We start from the raw sequence: 17,094 nt of genomic DNA on the forward strand, positions 1-17,094 counted from the left end.
TATTTCTATTTTTTCTTTAAAAAAAACCACATAAAAACAGGCTAAACCGAACAGGGAGAATCATCACTATCAATAAGGAAAGTTTCTCAAAGTAACACACTGGATACAAATAACAATCTCTGTATCTTATTGCGTCATCCAGGAATTTCTCATATTTACAGAAAATAAAGCAAACATAAACATATAAATCTTTTAAATTATCACTAATGATCATGAACTTACCTGATCCATGTAGTAGGTCCAAAGCAAGAGTCCTATCTAGTAGTAGAAAAATATCAGATCCAAATAATTAAAAATAAAAACAAAATTCTCCGTTAAAAAACAAAAAATAAATAAAATTATCCTCAAATATGTTAACTGGTCAAAAAAATACAGCAACAATTAATCCTAAAACGGGTCCGGAAGAAAAAAAACCTCATTAGGAGAGCGCACAAAAATGGAGGTGCGCCATGGCTTCTAAGCTGGAAAAAACAACGACCTGGGCTCTCAGTACGGCTGCTTCTTTCCAACAAGGCACGAAAAGAAAGCTCCCAAAAGCTGCTTTTCTCCCTAAAAAAGGTTCGAATCGACCCCAGTAAGTCACTAGGACAGGCAGGGGGCTGCGGGGGCCCCCTGAGGCTGCCTGAAAGTTAGGGAAAGTTGCGTAAAGTGAGGCGAAGGCAGGGAGCAGAGCGCGCTCTCTCTAAGGCACAGCCGCCATCTAGAGCCTCCTTCCCAGCTCTGAGAGCTCTGCCTTTGATTGACACTCTCTACATTTACCCCACAACTCAGGTGATGTACCATAGACCCACCCCTTCATCTCCACCAAAAAAAAAAAAAAAAAAAAAAAAGATCCTCCATCCCAGGGAGCCTAAGGACCCCTACCCCCACCCCTCCCTGCCCCTCCAGACCACCCCATCAGGGGGAGGGGGGAGGGTTTCTTAACCCCCTCTGGCTCAAGCACCCTTTTTAAGCCAGAGAGAAATGTAATTTGTTCCTTTTGTCTAAAGATCTGCTAAATATTTCAGTCCTTGAGCTAAAATAACTTCCTCTCTGGACAGGAAGTGGTGTTTTATCAAGCCATTTTGAAAGAGGGATAATTCTTAGAGAATATAAAGCTCAGCTTAAGTATTAATCTTTTTAAAAACTACCCCCCACCATGGGTAAAATGGTTTCTAAATAAAAGCAAAACCTCAACTTAATAAATTAAATTCAAGTCTTGCCTTCTTTAGGAAGCCCAAAAATTATCTAAGGACTAAGTTTAAGGGGGAATTTTCCATCCCAACTGGAAGAAAGGGGTACAACTCAAGAGCGCCTCCCTAGTGTTCAGTTGCATTAGGGCAAAAATTAATGCAACTAGTTTTTATTCAAGAATCTCAAATTTTCTTCGTACTTTAACAAAATTCTTTAACCCATTATATAACCTTGACAAAACCTTACCCAAAAAATTCTCATACCACACTGATTTGGGCAAAACAATGTTCTTAAATTCAAGAGCATGGAACTACCATGAAAAAAACCCAAGAAACTCCACTTCCAAAACCAACACAACACATATATCTCAACCATTCCCTTGTATTTCAAATCAAATTCTAAGTATATACCCATTTCAACAATGGTAAACTAATAACAATCTGTCACATCTGATGGAAAGTTATCAAAGTAATGTCACAGGGCAAATTCTCCTAAATATCAAAACCGTGAGATCTAAGGAAACAAATTTACTAATGCCAAAACCAAATTATTCAACACTTTCTCAACAAGCACCCCAAGAAAACATTCACACATCCAAAAAAAATCAAATCAACTTTCCTTACTCAACATTATTATCTGCCAGAACAATGTCCTTCCCTCACTGAGAAATCCATTTTAGATCTATATCCAACAAAAGCAACAATGTCGCACCTAGGTAAATGTAAAATCCATAATCAAAACCCAGCTTCAATCCCATACTTTCTACAAGATAATTCTCTACCAAAATCAAAATCCAAAATCTCACTTTTGATTTATACAAACCAACCAACTCAAATCAGCCAATGAGAACAAATACTGCATATATATTGATCATCGACGTGTATACCCTGGTATTTGACATTAATCACAAACATGGTATGATTAACACTTTCTCACCAAAAGAAAATTAAAGCTGCACTATTACTTGTTCTCTGTATAACGGCAAAATATAATCAACAATTCATTTGGTTTATCAAAATAAAGCCTACTACACCCCATAATAGTAACTGAAACTGATTCTAGTCATCAATGAATGAAACCAGTATTTACCTAGGATTCAAACGTAAGTTATCTATGACATAGTATGGTTCATTTACTCTAAATACCTAAATGTACAGAGTAAGAAAAATACAATTATCAATCCTATTTTATAAAATCTATTGCAGACATTATTGCCACCAAAATTTTAAGTCCTTTTGTGAATACTCTAAGGACCTCCCTACCTTCCCTTATAAATCCAACACCTCTTCACCTAATATTAAGTATTAAGACAATAGGAGGATTCAGTTTAATTTAAATGTTCAGATATTCTTCAAGACGTTTTATTTATAATATTTAATAAGCATAGGTAAAAGGGACCTTTTCCATCAAAACAAAATAAGTCAGAAAAATACTGTATCACTCATGCTGAATTTTGAGGCAAAAGGCATTTTGTTTTAAAAGTTCATTAAAATCGCACAGCAAATTAAACATACTATTATTACCCACTGGTTAACCTATTTTGTAAGATGTTTCAAGAAAGCATAAAATAGCATTTTAACTGGACAACCATCTTTTAAAGCACAAATAAACTTCCACAACTTTGTAAAAAGACAAATATTAACCAAGTAAAACATTTTCCAGTACACCATTTCCATTTTACCAGCTTTATTCAGTACACTTTACTGCTGGGCAACTGTAAAGGTCAAAGTGTTATTTAAGGTGACACCAAGTATTTAATGAAGCTTCAGCTTAAAAAAAAAAGCCCAAACTGAGAAATTTTAAAGTGTTAGAAATTTTATTAAAGTTAACATTCCACAAGATCATACTCATACAAATCAAACTGCAAAAAATTCCAGGCATACAAACTATCATCTGTTAATGTGCCATCTTTCTTCTCCAAATGTCAAAAATGTTCTTAATGATACAAAGTCTCTAGAAAGTCAAATTCACTGTCCATTTGTGCTGGGTAAGAAACCTATATCTTCATTCATTTCATGAAATCCATGTTAAAAGAACCCTGTCTTGGTTGTATATTATCACAGCACTCTTGTATTAATCCATTTTTCTCAATTCCCCATAGTGGACTGCCATCTTGATTTCTCAGTGGTAGGGTCCATTTGAGACTCTTCAAGCTGACTGGGTGCTTGATGAAAACATTAAAAGAAAAAAAATGCTGTTGGAATATCAATAATCTTATTCCTTCAGAGAACATCCACCCACCTTGAAGATACTCTTACCATACACAAAGCTTTAATAATTTTATAACAGCTTTAAACTATAAAACTGAGTATGTGCTGCACATACAACTTCTCAATAAGAGAATCATGGCAAAACTGCACACCAGTAACAAAGTTCTTTTACTGTCACAGATACACAGTAACCATAAAAATGTGGCACTGAAGAGTCAAATTTTTAATAGTTAAATGTAATGTTGTTATAGTGTCTACATGCGAAGTGAAAACAAAAATTCAAATTCAAAAATTCTGGAAAGCTAAATTACAGCAACACTATGGATTCTAAATCTCAATGCAGAAAACTTTCCAAGCTTCTTCAAATAAAACTAAATATGGAAAAGAATCTTAAAGGATTAAAAAAAAACCGAAGCAGTGGATCATATAACAGTTTTCCAGTCCAACAGATCTTAATTAATTTTGCATAGATCACACAAATGGCCAATACAGATGTCAGCATCTTTAGCTACATATATGAGAATGCAGGAAATAGGTAGCCACTAGAAAACAAAATGATCAGAAATGCAAAATATCTCCCTGCCTTATTTGATATTTGCCATAAAATGCTATCAGATTTCAAATTCAATACAAATAAAATATTCTCATTGCAAAAACATCAAATGTTCCTCATTTTTTAAAAAAAATTCATTGCTTAAATAATTTGAAGTAAGGAGATTAAGGGAAGCCAGGATATTTTACCATTAAATAAATGGTCCTGATTCATCATGATAAAACATAATTAGAAAAATAAATTTTAACCCTGGTCATCTTCTTTATAAATTTTGCAGCTCTCCAACTAAATTTATAGCAATAAAGTCTGAGTGACTGACTAAGAGATTATTAAATATAAGGGCATTTTTTGCTCATTAGATAGTTAGCACCTTGATTCCAAAACTACAATGAGGATGTCTATTATATACAATACAAAAATCTACTTAATAAACCATTTGATTAACCAAGAGACACCATCACTCTTTAAAAAAAATACTGAAAATGAGCATCACAACATCAGTAATAAACATCAAATGAAAGCTATTTCTCCCAAAACATTTTTTGCCGATTTCTCTCCAGCTTAAAAGGAGAACTAAAAATAACTCATTTATTCCCCATATCAGTAAAATATCTTCCACTTGTTCATTCCTTACAATTAAGGGACATATTTCTATATAAAAGTATAAAAATAAAAATACCATCATTCCTCTTGCAGAGTTAATTATAAACCAATTTCTCCCCGATCTCTATACTGTTACAATGCAGGATCAAGCTCTCAGTGAAGTTGGGAATGTAAATACTATTATGATGAACGGTGACATTAATGCATTCATATCAAGCTAGTCATTTCAATGGCTATAGGTGCAATTTATTCAATCTAGTACATTAAGTGATAAACTCCATGCTTTATATTCTTCTGCCACAAGGTAAGAGGTAGAAAACTCATCGCAGACACTGTAAGAAATTTCTTTTTAAAACCACATTTTTTAAAAAAATTTCAAAAGAAAGCCCAATGATATTAAAACCATATCAAAACTAATTAATAAAATGCACCAGCTTGTGTGGCAAAAATAGAGATTAAAAAATACTAGCATATTGGTCGGCTATCACATATACTGTCATATATTTAACATGGTAAAAAAAAAAAAGCGGGGGGAGAAGAAAAGGAATGCTACAAGAAAGCTATGATCAATCTGCACTCCTATAAAGCCACTGAAAACCCAGAAGTGAGAATTCTGTTAATAAGCAAAAGTGCTCAGTCAAATATCAAAGCACCTAAAACAGTAAAGGATTTAGGAATAAATCCATTTATTTTCATGGAATTCCAATTTCTTGCAAAAATTAAATTTGCAAAAAAGCAAAGTTAAAAAGTGGAAAAGAAAGCAGGCATGAGTTCTTTGAGCCTGGAAATTTTCTGGGTAACAAAATCCAGTTCTTCATCTGTAAAATAGAAGTAACAGTAGTACCTACCTTACGTGGCAGTAGTAGTGAGGATTAAATGAGTTAGTACATTTATAGCTTTTACATTACCTGGCATATAGAAAGACCTCAATAAATAGACCTCCAATATACCACAGTAACCAAAGTACCTGAGGACCTACAAACTAACCTTAATGAATCAAAATAATTTATATTCCAATGGCCATGATATCTCTGAAAACTCTATAGGATCATGGGGTCAACTTGTAAAAGACAAAACACTTTCTGCTCTAAAGAGAATTTGATTTTGCATTAAAATAAGATCAGTACAGAAAACTGAGTAGAACTGAGTAGGGTTTAGTATCTAAGCCCTACTACTCCACATCTTTCCAGATTTGTGAATCACTGGAAACATACTGAGGAGATGATGGTTTGATCTAGAATTCCATCATCAAACATACAAGCTTCAAGCTAATACTATGAAAAGTTAGGAGAATTTTTCCACTATGATGTTCACTATTTTATACCCTCTGTTTTTCAGAACAAATTGCTTGTTCTAAGATAATTTCCAGGAAGAAAAGACTTCTATGGTAAGAAGGTAATAAGTACCTGCTACTGCTTAAAATCCCCAAATACTGTACATCCAGAAATTAAAAACATAAAATTGAGCAAGGAGGTCTTAAATTCTAATTCAGTAAATTTGTTCAAAAAAACACTGGGATATTGTAAAATAAGTTGTTATTTGAAATGCAAGCAAGTGATTCATTACTGGATGTGTTTAAGAGGGGTTCAATTTCCTTACCTCTACTTCCCAGCAAACCCCCATTTTAATAGCAACAAAAAATGTGCGGGACAGGGAAAGAGTAGAAGGAAAAAGATTAATGATTCTTAATTTTTTAAACGAGTGGCTCTAATAAATACTACAATTTGTTACTGTAAAACCAGTGGGACAAATGGGTACAAAATTACAATAAGAAGCAGAAATTGATGCTTACATGACGATTCTCATCATGTAATTAAGCTTCTTGGTACTTAAGACATAATTTCAATCTTCTTCATATTGTTTTTAAATTTGAAAACATTTAATAGTGAATTCACATATTTTGTCTTATTACCAAAAATAGCTTGACTCCTCAACAGGATTAAAATGTATTAACAAGTCTGGGTCCTAAATACAGTGGGCATAAAAACTAACTACAAAAAACCCAGCCAGCTGTTGTTCACAACGTTGTTAAACTATGTTGTTCAACTATGCTGACTAAGAAAGAGTCATCTTACTTAAGGTTTCTGCAATCAAATCAAATCTTCCCCATTATCCCATTTAGTTTAAAACTTGACTACATGTCTATGAAAGATTGAAAGTTGTGGTTTCTTGTAACTTTAAAGTTTTTACTGAGTCAAAGTTTTGGCATTCAAGCATACCTAAAAATTAGTATTTAAAGCATTATAAATCATGAATTTCACTTTTTACTAGATTAGACCCAAAACACTAGTTGATAATGTTTAATAGGAAGTATATACAATAAATCAACAAGTATTTATTGAGCATCCACTATGTGTGCCAGGCAATCGTTTTAAAATATAAGGCATGAAGTCAGTAAATTACACTACATTAGGAAAGTTTTCATCTCTGCTCTCACCATCCCCCATCGAAAAAAAACCTTCACTATTTTACAGGCCCTAGTAGCCATTTATACAATAGAAGTTGAAGTAGTAATTAGAAGCAAAGATTATCATCTAGAATCTAGATTCCCGAATGTGATTCAAAAAATTATTTTATGAAACTACTAAATAATTATCATACCTAAAAAGTTTTGTCAATAATAAATCCTTTTGAGAATTCATCCAAATTCATTTCTACAGTCTTACCACTAACTCTTTTCCCACTATATCTCAGATGGGGAATTAGAAATTCCACGGTAGTAGTAGTAACCAAACCTTCTAATATCAAGGCAAAACCCCAGTGTGAAAAAAACTTTGTTGGGCTTTCAAATTTAAGGAAAGCTCATAATTACTTCATTTATTTGAATTACTAACAATGAAATCCACTAAAAAGTACGCTCTATTACCAAGAGAACCTAAGGGCTTCTGAGTTTTACACATGTGAAGTTGACAAAAAGGAAAGGATCCAGGGAAAGAGTAGGCAAGGTTGCCTAACAGGAAAAAATACTAAGTATTTTATAGGGTTTGTGGCCATTAGCTACAGCTACTCTCAACTCTGTAGCTGTAGTTGGAAAGCAAACACAGATAATGTGTAAATGAAAGCGCATAGCTGTGTTCCAATAAAACTTTACTTATAAAAATAGGGGGGAGTTTACCAATACCCAGATCTAGGGTGCAGGGTTTTGTGGTTTTTTTGGCCACACAGCGCATGCGCAATCTTAGTTCCCCTACCAGGGATCGAACCCACGCTCCCTGCAGTGGAAGCGTGGAGTCTTGACCACTGGACCACCAGGGAAGTCCTAGGGTGCAGTATTAAAAGCATGTTCAAATGTGGGGTTAATAATAAACTTCACATACATCTAACCATGTTGATTTATTTTTGTACTGCTTTGAGCCTCACTAAATCCCTCTATATTTTTACAGACTCTGACTCAGTTACTCAAAATTTCCAAAGTCATATTTAAAATTAAAAAAACAAATTAAACATGTAAATTGAGTAAAACTTACTAAATTCTTCCACCAACATCTATTTCGTTGTACTGGCCCCTTAGATAATTCAGCCTCAGGATTCGTATTTCTGTAGAAATCAAAAAGAATATAATTGTATGTACAGAAAAAGACAAAAACAGATTTGGAAACTTCAACATTTTATCAGGATCACTAGCCAGAAGACCGAGACATACATGTATTTATAAATACAGTCCAAGCAGAAAATCAAAAGTTCTGATCCAGAGGATCTTAAGTTTGGCTGTTCACAGGGCTCACCTGTAGAATAAAGTTACTATAAAAACACATTATGTCTCAGGCCCCAAGAACTTCCTAGGTAAAAATCTGGGCTCCCTAACAGGCAGCCATGGCTGCAAAATAGCTGTTTAACAGAGCCAACATCACTCCTTCCTTAACAGTACAGAACTATTTTATCTTCTGGTCCTTCAGCTAATCTGCTTTCCAGACTTCTAAAGGAATGCTTCCATTACCAACCTGGCAAGGCCATGTTTCTCACTCTTCAATATTACTATATTATTTCATAATATCATGTACTTTAATCAACTCTATTCTAGGACAGAAACCTTAAGCCTAATTTCAAATTTTTTCCCCTACTTATTATATTGACCTACACAACACTAACCCTTTCTAAAATATATGCGTGATAAAAATTACTTTTTATCTGGTTACTGATAACCATTACTCTTCACTGGTTAGACTGAAATACCTCATAAACATGGAAGATGTGTCTTGTATCTCAAACAAATTTTTGAGAATACAGGTATATACTTTTTCCAGTCACTCCCATGCCAAAGTATGATTATAATCATCACAATAATAGGTAGAACTACCCAAAAAGCTTTGTTCAATAGTTTAATATTAAAGTTATCAATTTAAGGATTTTTAGAAAGCAGAAGAAGTTTAGGATTTAAGCTAAAACTAAGCTACCTAAATGCTTTTTCCATGACCAAGGTTTCCAATTTTTCAAATTATAAAACAAGTTCCTGATCATCTTACCAAATCTAAATCCCTTTAATCATTTTGACTAGTCATAACCAAGAAATTGTAAGATCTGCTTCAAAATTTAAGAGCAAGGTGCTAAAATATCCTCCCAACAAGTTGATACAACAAAGCAATTTACAAGAAACACAGCATTATTATTAAGCGTCCAAATTTAATCTGATCTTATAAAGAAGACAGTTACACTGAACAATAACAAAACCTAAATCAATCAAGTAAAATAAATTAATTTAACCCCTAAGAGAAGGGCAGAAATGACTTAAGGAATACCCAAGAAAGAAACGTCTGAGGGAAACCCATCACGTTAGTCTGACAAGAGGCTTATAAAAAGGCTACCTACCAGTACAAGTATGTGGCCCGGGGTGCTCACTGCATCGAATCCAGAGGAGGACTTGGATCACACTTTGCACCACCACAAAAATCACTGACACCAATGTAATCTACCACTCGATCTCCTTCCCAGAGACTGACAAAGTAGTACTCTGCCTTCCTTTAAAGGGGGGTAAGCCAAGTTCACCTCAAGTAGATTGCAAAAGTTGGTAATTTTGCTCATACTCCTATCTATCTTTAATATTTTGCAGTATCAAGGATCTTCATGTAGTATGAAATTATAGGTATAATATAAATAACAACTTTGATTGCTAGTCATTTTATAATAAAAGGCAAAGACAGCTTTAGTCAAGTCTTAATATTATCATTACTAGCCCATTTGTGCTCTTCTTAGATTTGGTTTTGTCACCTTTTAAAGTCCTTAAAACAATTTTTACATTTTAATTAAGAATAAAATCCGAGAGCACTGTGAAATACAAGAAACCGTCCACAAAAATAACGTACTAGTGATAAAGTCATTAACAGTCCTAAGAAAACTCTGTTACAGCTCATAAACCATTAAAGTTAAGAAAAATATTTAGCTTGATAACCTAAATTAAAATGATTTTGACTACCATGTAATACACACATTAAGGATATAATTGCTTGTTTGGGAAATATTCAATTTCAAATAAGTGGTATAGTTTCAAAAAAACAAAGACTGTTTGCCAAAACACTGGATTATCTAGCTTTACACAATGTATAAATCAAATCATTGTAGGAAACATGCTACTTGAAAGCTATGTAAACAATCAAATCACATAGTTTGTATTTATAAAGTTCAGAATATCCTTGAATTTAAGTTGTAAAGGTTAATTATATTCAGAAATAAGTCAATTTGAAAATTAAAAGTTTGTACTGACCCGCTCAATCTGGAAGGGAAAGGTAGTGGGTAAGATGAGGATATTTATCTTTGAAATATAGATTTAAGGAAAATTACATAGCTTATGTCAAGCATGCAAGCTATAAATCATCATTTATAATCACGATGGTCACCTGCAAATGTTACATTAAATACACTAATCTTTAAATTATTTAATAAAATTATTAGGAAAAAAATTCAAAACAATGCTTTCATTGCAGCATTCTAAATCTTTTTTAAAGACAATTTCACACCTTAACTGCTTTTTAAGATCAGCTTTCCATTACGCCTGCATTTATACTATTTATTAATATTTTAGAACGCCTAAAATTAGGAAAGTCAGGTACTCTATCGCCCAGGTTTCATGTTATTCAAATAACTTCAACAAAGAAATAACATCCATGATTTGCAATGCAAAAATTACAAAAACTACCTTCCAGTTTAAGAGAACTAGACACTAATTATTTTTACCACACAATTTAGGAGCAAAAATGTATCTTAAGAGATTGGAAACTCCAAATATTTTATACAAATTAGGAGACTAAGGTCCACAGTGAATAAAACGTCCAGATTACAGGGCTAATTTACATTAGAAGCTGGGTCTCCTGACTGCTGAATCAGTTATATTTTCCACTCTATCACACACCTCTCATTAACGCAGAAGATGGAGATGTCCTCAAATTACATATCTCCCCTTATGCCTCTCAACAAAGAAGAAAATCAGAGGAGAAAAGGTAAAATAATTGGTTGTCCGCAGTCCAAATTTTTAAATAATCAAGAAACTGTGAACAGTAAACGAAACTTTAAAGAAAATTTATATTCAAAATTACCTATTCCACATAATCCAACCTCTAATTATTATTTCGTAGTTCATGAAAACCTTTTGTTAACTATGGGGCATGGCTTCTTTCACTTCTGTGGAACTCCAGGGAATTTTTTGAACAGTTATTACCAATAATAACAAACGCAATGCAAGCCAATCACCAACTTGATCAGGTGACTTTTATGATTCAAGAATTCAAAATGCTAAAATAAAAACAAATATTTAAGTATTGATCACTTCAGTTCTTAAGCAGAAAATAGTAGTAAACTAAACAATGTATTTATGAAATGCAGTAATTTAAAACAATAGTATCTTCGGTTTTATTTGCCCCCATGTGTCCACTATTTCTGTCCACCAAAAATATTGCCAATTTTACAGGCTTGGCTCAGCAGATTTCAAAACACTGACTCTAAATATTACCATGAAGGTCGAAGTACATATAGGTCTTTTTAAAATGTGACTTATTATAATCCTTTATCTTGTTGGTGATAAAAGGAAAACTATACTCCATTACATTAACTTAGGAGTTACTACAACACCTAAGTTATTTTTATAATTATTAATACTTGACTAAAAAAGATAAAAATTTTCATTTAACATTTCTAATCTTCTTTAACCATTCATTTTTTATTCTATGGGTTCAAATTACGCCTTTGGTAGGCTATTATAAATTACTGCCAATTTAAACTTAGGTTAAACTTCACATACATTTGTGTCTTAAGAGGCCCAATTCTCAATTTTTATAACAGTGCCCAACTACATCTGAATGCCAACCTAATATCCTATCATTTACAAAGAGGAAACCCTAACCTTGGCATTTATGTTAAACGACCTTGGGATGAAAGATGTCTTAACTTTTTTATGTATGCTATATCTTTAAAACATAATTGTTAAAGGTCTAACATTTGGTTTTCTTTTGTACACTATAATAAACACAAATCTGATCAAACTGCAAAAGGGCTGAAAAGCAAAAATTAAGCTAAAGCAAAAGCAATAAAAATATTACCTTTATCACCTATTTGAATCAACAGAATAAGCCAACACCAACGATGAATTTTCCACAAAAACTACAAGGACAAAGGTAAACCTGCCCTTACATTAATTAATTGGTTATTTGGCTATTCCTAACACTTCCCAAGATATCTCATTATATATTTCCTCTGATAAATCCCTTCCTAATATATACTGCTTGACGGTAACTTGCCCTTTCAGTGTTAACTTAAGAGTAAGAGGTAATTCCTGAAAATTCTGTACATATTTTTTTCATTCATGTATTTTAAGATGTCAAAATACCATACACATGTTGAAATTATTTCTTTCTTTTATGCTTTAAAAAGACTAAGCTATAGATTAGAGGTCTCTTTAGTCACATTCTAGTATCCTGTAAGATAACTTATTTTTGCACCTGTTTGGAAAAAAGACTCATAAAAACAGGTAAAATGAGTATTTTAAATCCATTACATAATAACTAGAATATGAAAGGGTCTATTAAGTTTTTGAAATATAGTTCTTTTAAGATAAATCATAAGATCTGTAAATACAAAATTCTAGGCCATTTCTAAAACGTAATCTGCATCACCAAAAAAATGGCTAAAAAATGTACACTTCAGATTGTAAAGATACGTAATTCTGATGACTCAACTACTGATTTAACCATAATTCTAAAGCACCATTTAATTAAAAAATACTGAATGTCTCACTGCTGATGTAAATTATATTTATCAACTATTTTAACATTAACACAAAACTGCTTTGATGTAAGGAAAAAAATTTAATGGGCTTTTTCTCATCCCTTTTTCGAGATAAGGTCTACAGTTTATGTCGCACTGACAAACTTTAGTGATATTCTCCTGTTGGTAGCTATTAGATTTCAGATGTTGGATAAAAACATTTACTTACTTGCTATATAAAACACAGACTATCGCAAAGATTTCCTTTATCCTCAAGGATAAAATTCCACGGTCTCAGTCTTCAAAATGGCATACCTTTTGGGGGAAAAAAAACAATATTCTAAACAATTTATTGATGGAACCACCAATAGCCAAGTACTAATACGTGTTTTAAAACTTTTTATTACATAAAAGAAAAAATAACATCTATGCTCACAAAACCCGATTTTTTAACCATTCTTTCCTAAAATCCATTAGTATGAATAATAACAGCTTAAATTTCCCAAAAAATTTATTTCTTTAAATATTTAAAAGATTTAAATTGTTTGCACAGTGTATTAGATAGCAAAAAAAAAAAGCATATCTTTGGGTTATGGTTTTCCTCAAAGTATAATCAGTCTTTTCTTGTTCCCAAAACTAAACAAAGGCTTAAAGGACCTTCAGTATTTTAAACTATTCAAAAGGCACATTAAGTTACAATGGCTATGCAGATACACTTTTCATACAATGAAAAGGTTTAAAGATCTTGTAAAATTATTTCAGATATTTACTCATACTCATAATCACTATTCACTAAAAATATATATTATCAAAGAAAATAAAAACCTAATAAGTTTACTTTTATGTCAAAGTAATAAAAATTTACCCACTCTTACCTCAAATAAGAGCTGTATTTGTTCAGAACCATCATCAACCAAATTTAATTTTAATCTTGTAAGTTACCTTAAAAAAAAAAAAAGGAAGATGATTATCAATGTTTTGATTTTTAAACACTTCTTGGCCAAAGTTTCAGTGTGATGAAACAATGAGAAAATATTCCAGAGACAACGATCATTGGACAAATTCAAGAAATGGCTCATCGACACGCTACCTGTACATTTTAAGGTTGCAGTTATTTATCTTAATATCTATCAATCTTTATTTTCCTCATCTTTTGGTTGTATGGACAAACACTAAAGATTAAGGCATTGAGATTAAAAACAAAAAATTCACATCTTTGGACAGATTTAAGATTATGACCTTGTTTTCATTTTTATTCTTCTTTTGATGGCAAGCAATACACAAAAACAAAGGAAAAGTTTACCATTTTTAAAGACTGAAATCAACTTAAAATTTTCTCTACCATCTAGAAATACCTTTTACAATTATGAGCAATTAAAAATTAACTCCTCCAGGAAAAATTAGTGAAGTTAAAATGGCCACTGGTTACTTTAAATTTTTAAACCACAAGTTATCTGATCTCACCAAGTGGGATATTAGCTTTGTCTTTAAAGCAAATCTAAAACATGTAGTATCTATGACCTTTATTCAATTTCAAACTGGGGTCCAGAACATTTTCAGTCTCTCCCTTCCCCCATTTCTCATGTAAAAAGATCTTATGAGGTTAAACTGCTTAGTAATTATTCTGCATTTCGCTATTAAAAAAAACTAGATTCAGAATATTAATTTAAAACGACTTGCAATGTTCAAAATTTTCAGAAATGTTGATTTGAAAAACCAAAATTGTTACTTAAACAACAGAGTCTCTAAAATCAAGATATGCGCAACTGATGTAACGTATAGCACTATATGAATGCTATTAGGAAAATAAAACAATGTCACTGACAAAAATACCCTCAGATACACAGTCCATTACACCAGTATGTTTGATTTTATAAGTACTACGTAAATCTGCCCAACACTATTTTTACATAGATCTGCACCTCTACAACACCAGAGTTACCGCAGGATGAAGACAAATATATTCTAAAATACACAAAGGTTTGTGCATTTGTGGTTTGTTCTTCAAATCACTAAACTCAAATTCCCTCTCAGACAAGTTTTTAAATTCCTAGACTATACAGAGAACTCTGCAAATTTTTTAAAAACCAAAATACACTATTAAAATACTGTTCCGTTTTGAGCATATCTGGATTTTTATGCATGCAACAAATGCAACAAATATGGCTCCTCTTCATCGCCCATTACCGAGCAGTCCTACTTTAATATTTACACTACGAGAAAGTAACTTCACAAAGAGATTTGGTGTCAGAATATTCCTTTGTAAAAGTTCTGTCGACCATGGCTTGTGACAATACACATTATTTTTTAAAATCATCAAATGATGATCTTAAACTTTTAAAAGTCTAGGAACTGACCCAAGTACGGTCTAACATTCAGGTGTGATAAGTTACAGATAACGGCTCCTTATGACCTTTTTAAAAGTAACGAACAGTAAATTTAATCATTGTTCAAACATAAGAATGTCAAATAATCTTGGCGTAATAACTCAGTAAAATAAACTAACTACCTTAATCAAACGTCATCGTCTAGCACCGTAATTAAAATCTATTTCCATTAAACAGCCTTGACGACATAGTAAACTTGTCTTCGTAATTTCTGAAATACCAGAAGCACTCCTCCAACTTGCATTTTTAAAAGACAACCTTAACGTCAATAAAGGTTTGAACAAGCAGCAAGTACCTTCTCATCTGCAACACTGCAGCCGTTTTCAAAATCGGCTTTGAAAGAGTTAAAAGCCAACACCCAAAAGAAAAAAAAAAACAAGTTTTATTTTTGTTGAAACGTAGTCAGGATTCCATTGTTCTTTTAAATTCGAAAACGAAGATGAGTTCCCACCTCACCGGAAAGGGGTTAAAAAGCTCCCCCGTCGGAGAACCTGAAAAGGATTTTTTTTTTTTTTATCCTAAATATCAAAATAACTCACCAGGACAGAAAGGGGCTCTCCTCGCGCAGTCCCCTTCAGGCTCCCGCCCGCGGTCACCGCCGCCGCCCCTTTCCCGGCGGGGCCGGTCGCGGCAACGAGGCCACCCCCCGCCTGGTCTTCAGCGGGGGCCCCCGCGCCCCCAGCCCCGCCGCGCTTCCCGCCCGGAGAGCCAGAGAGCGGCGCCTGTGGGGCCGCTAGGGGAGAGCCGGCCGGCGAGGCCCGGCCCGCCGCCCCCTCCTGCTCGCGCGCTCAAGGACATTTTGCTTTTCCTCCCAAGGACAAAGGACAATAAAAAGAACCGGGGAGCCACTCACCAGGTCCGAGCGCCGCGGTCAGCACCTCCTGGTCGCCCGCACCCGAGTCCCGCGCCGGCCGCCCGCCCGAGCCTTCCGCCCGTACCGGGTCGAGCCGCCCGGGCCCCGGGGAGCCTCCGCGGCCGCTGCCGCAGCGGCGCTTTCCGCGTCGTGGGCCCGGCCGCCCCGGGCGCCTCTGCCGCGGGCTCCGACCCCGGCGCGCGGCCCGCCTCGCCCCAGCCGCGGCCGCTTCGCTCCCGCGGGCCTGCGGGCCGCCCGGGCGCGAGTCCCCGCCAGCCGGCGGGCCCCGCGGCCGCGGCGAAACGCCTGACAGCTCGCGGTGCTGCTGCCTCTCCGGCCATCTTGTGCCGTGTGTGTGTGGTGTCTCTCTCCCGTCTCCTCTCTCGGCTTTACTCCCTCCTCCTCCTCCCCCCCCCGGCCCTGCCCCCCCCCGCCCCACACACCACACAACATGGCCTCTTTGCTGCGGCGGCGGCTGCTGCGACGGCAGCAGCCTCCGCCGCGTTCCTGCCGGCTCCCCTCCCCCACCCTCCCCGCCTCCCGCCTCCCGCCCGCAGCCCCAGGTCGCAGTACGCATGCGCTCTACCGCCCGCCCGCCGCGGCCATTGGTTCTGCGAGCTTCCTTCCACCCCTTCCCGGGAGCGGCCCCACGCACGCTCGCAGGCGTCTTCCTCCCGCCTAACAACAACCACTTCAATGCTATTGGCTAATTCTGACCCCACCCCTTCAGCTGCATCCCCGCGGATAGGTTGGTCTTAATGCCATTCACCTTCCATAGGTGTTTCTGGTTTTCTTGAGGGATCCCAGCGGGCGATTGGCTGGTGGTGATGGAACCTTTGGGTTTGGAGCTGGGCTGTTGGTTTGCGCCCCGCAGTGCGGACCCCTCGGGGAAGGCTAGGGGGGTTCCTGGAGCGGGTTAGGCCAGGCCAGTATTATTCGTACAGTGCCCTAGAGATACGGGCTTCGCCCCTGGAAAAAGCTTGGAATTCGGTGTTTTCGACTTCAGATTTTTGTCTTCTTTTTTTAAAAAAAGGAAAATGATTGACAGGATGACGAGCAAACAAGATGCAGGTTCATAGCCCTTGGGCAAGCAGCCATATCTGAGGAGCTATAGAACTCAAGATT

At 35.5% G+C, this 17,094-nt stretch overlaps 1 protein-coding gene across 11 annotated transcripts in view; it reads right to left on the reverse strand.

The window, feature by feature from the left end:
- CHD2 (chromodomain helicase DNA binding protein 2) overlaps window positions 1–16,363 on the reverse strand; it is a 135,195-nt gene extending 118,832 nt beyond the window's left edge. For 4 of the 11 annotated variants that reach the window (XM_082449049.1, XM_082449045.1, XM_082449041.1 and 1 more), the window contains exons 1-6: window positions 15,970–16,363; window positions 15,412–15,607; window positions 13,605–13,671; window positions 12,959–13,044; window positions 8,007–8,076; window positions 223–3,337 (exon numbers count right to left, since the gene is read on the reverse strand). The gene's annotated coding sequence lies outside the window, so the exon portion shown is untranslated. The other 7 variants (XM_082449055.1, XM_082449056.1, XM_082449058.1 and 4 more) reach the window with 7 other exon arrangements.
- Window positions 16,364–17,094: the final 731 nt, after the last annotated feature.

Source organism: Balaenoptera physalus (assembly GCF_965194825.1).
Source record: "Balaenoptera physalus genome assembly, chromosome: 2".
Classification (NCBI taxonomy): domain Eukaryota; kingdom Metazoa; phylum Chordata; class Mammalia; order Artiodactyla; family Balaenopteridae; genus Balaenoptera; species Balaenoptera physalus.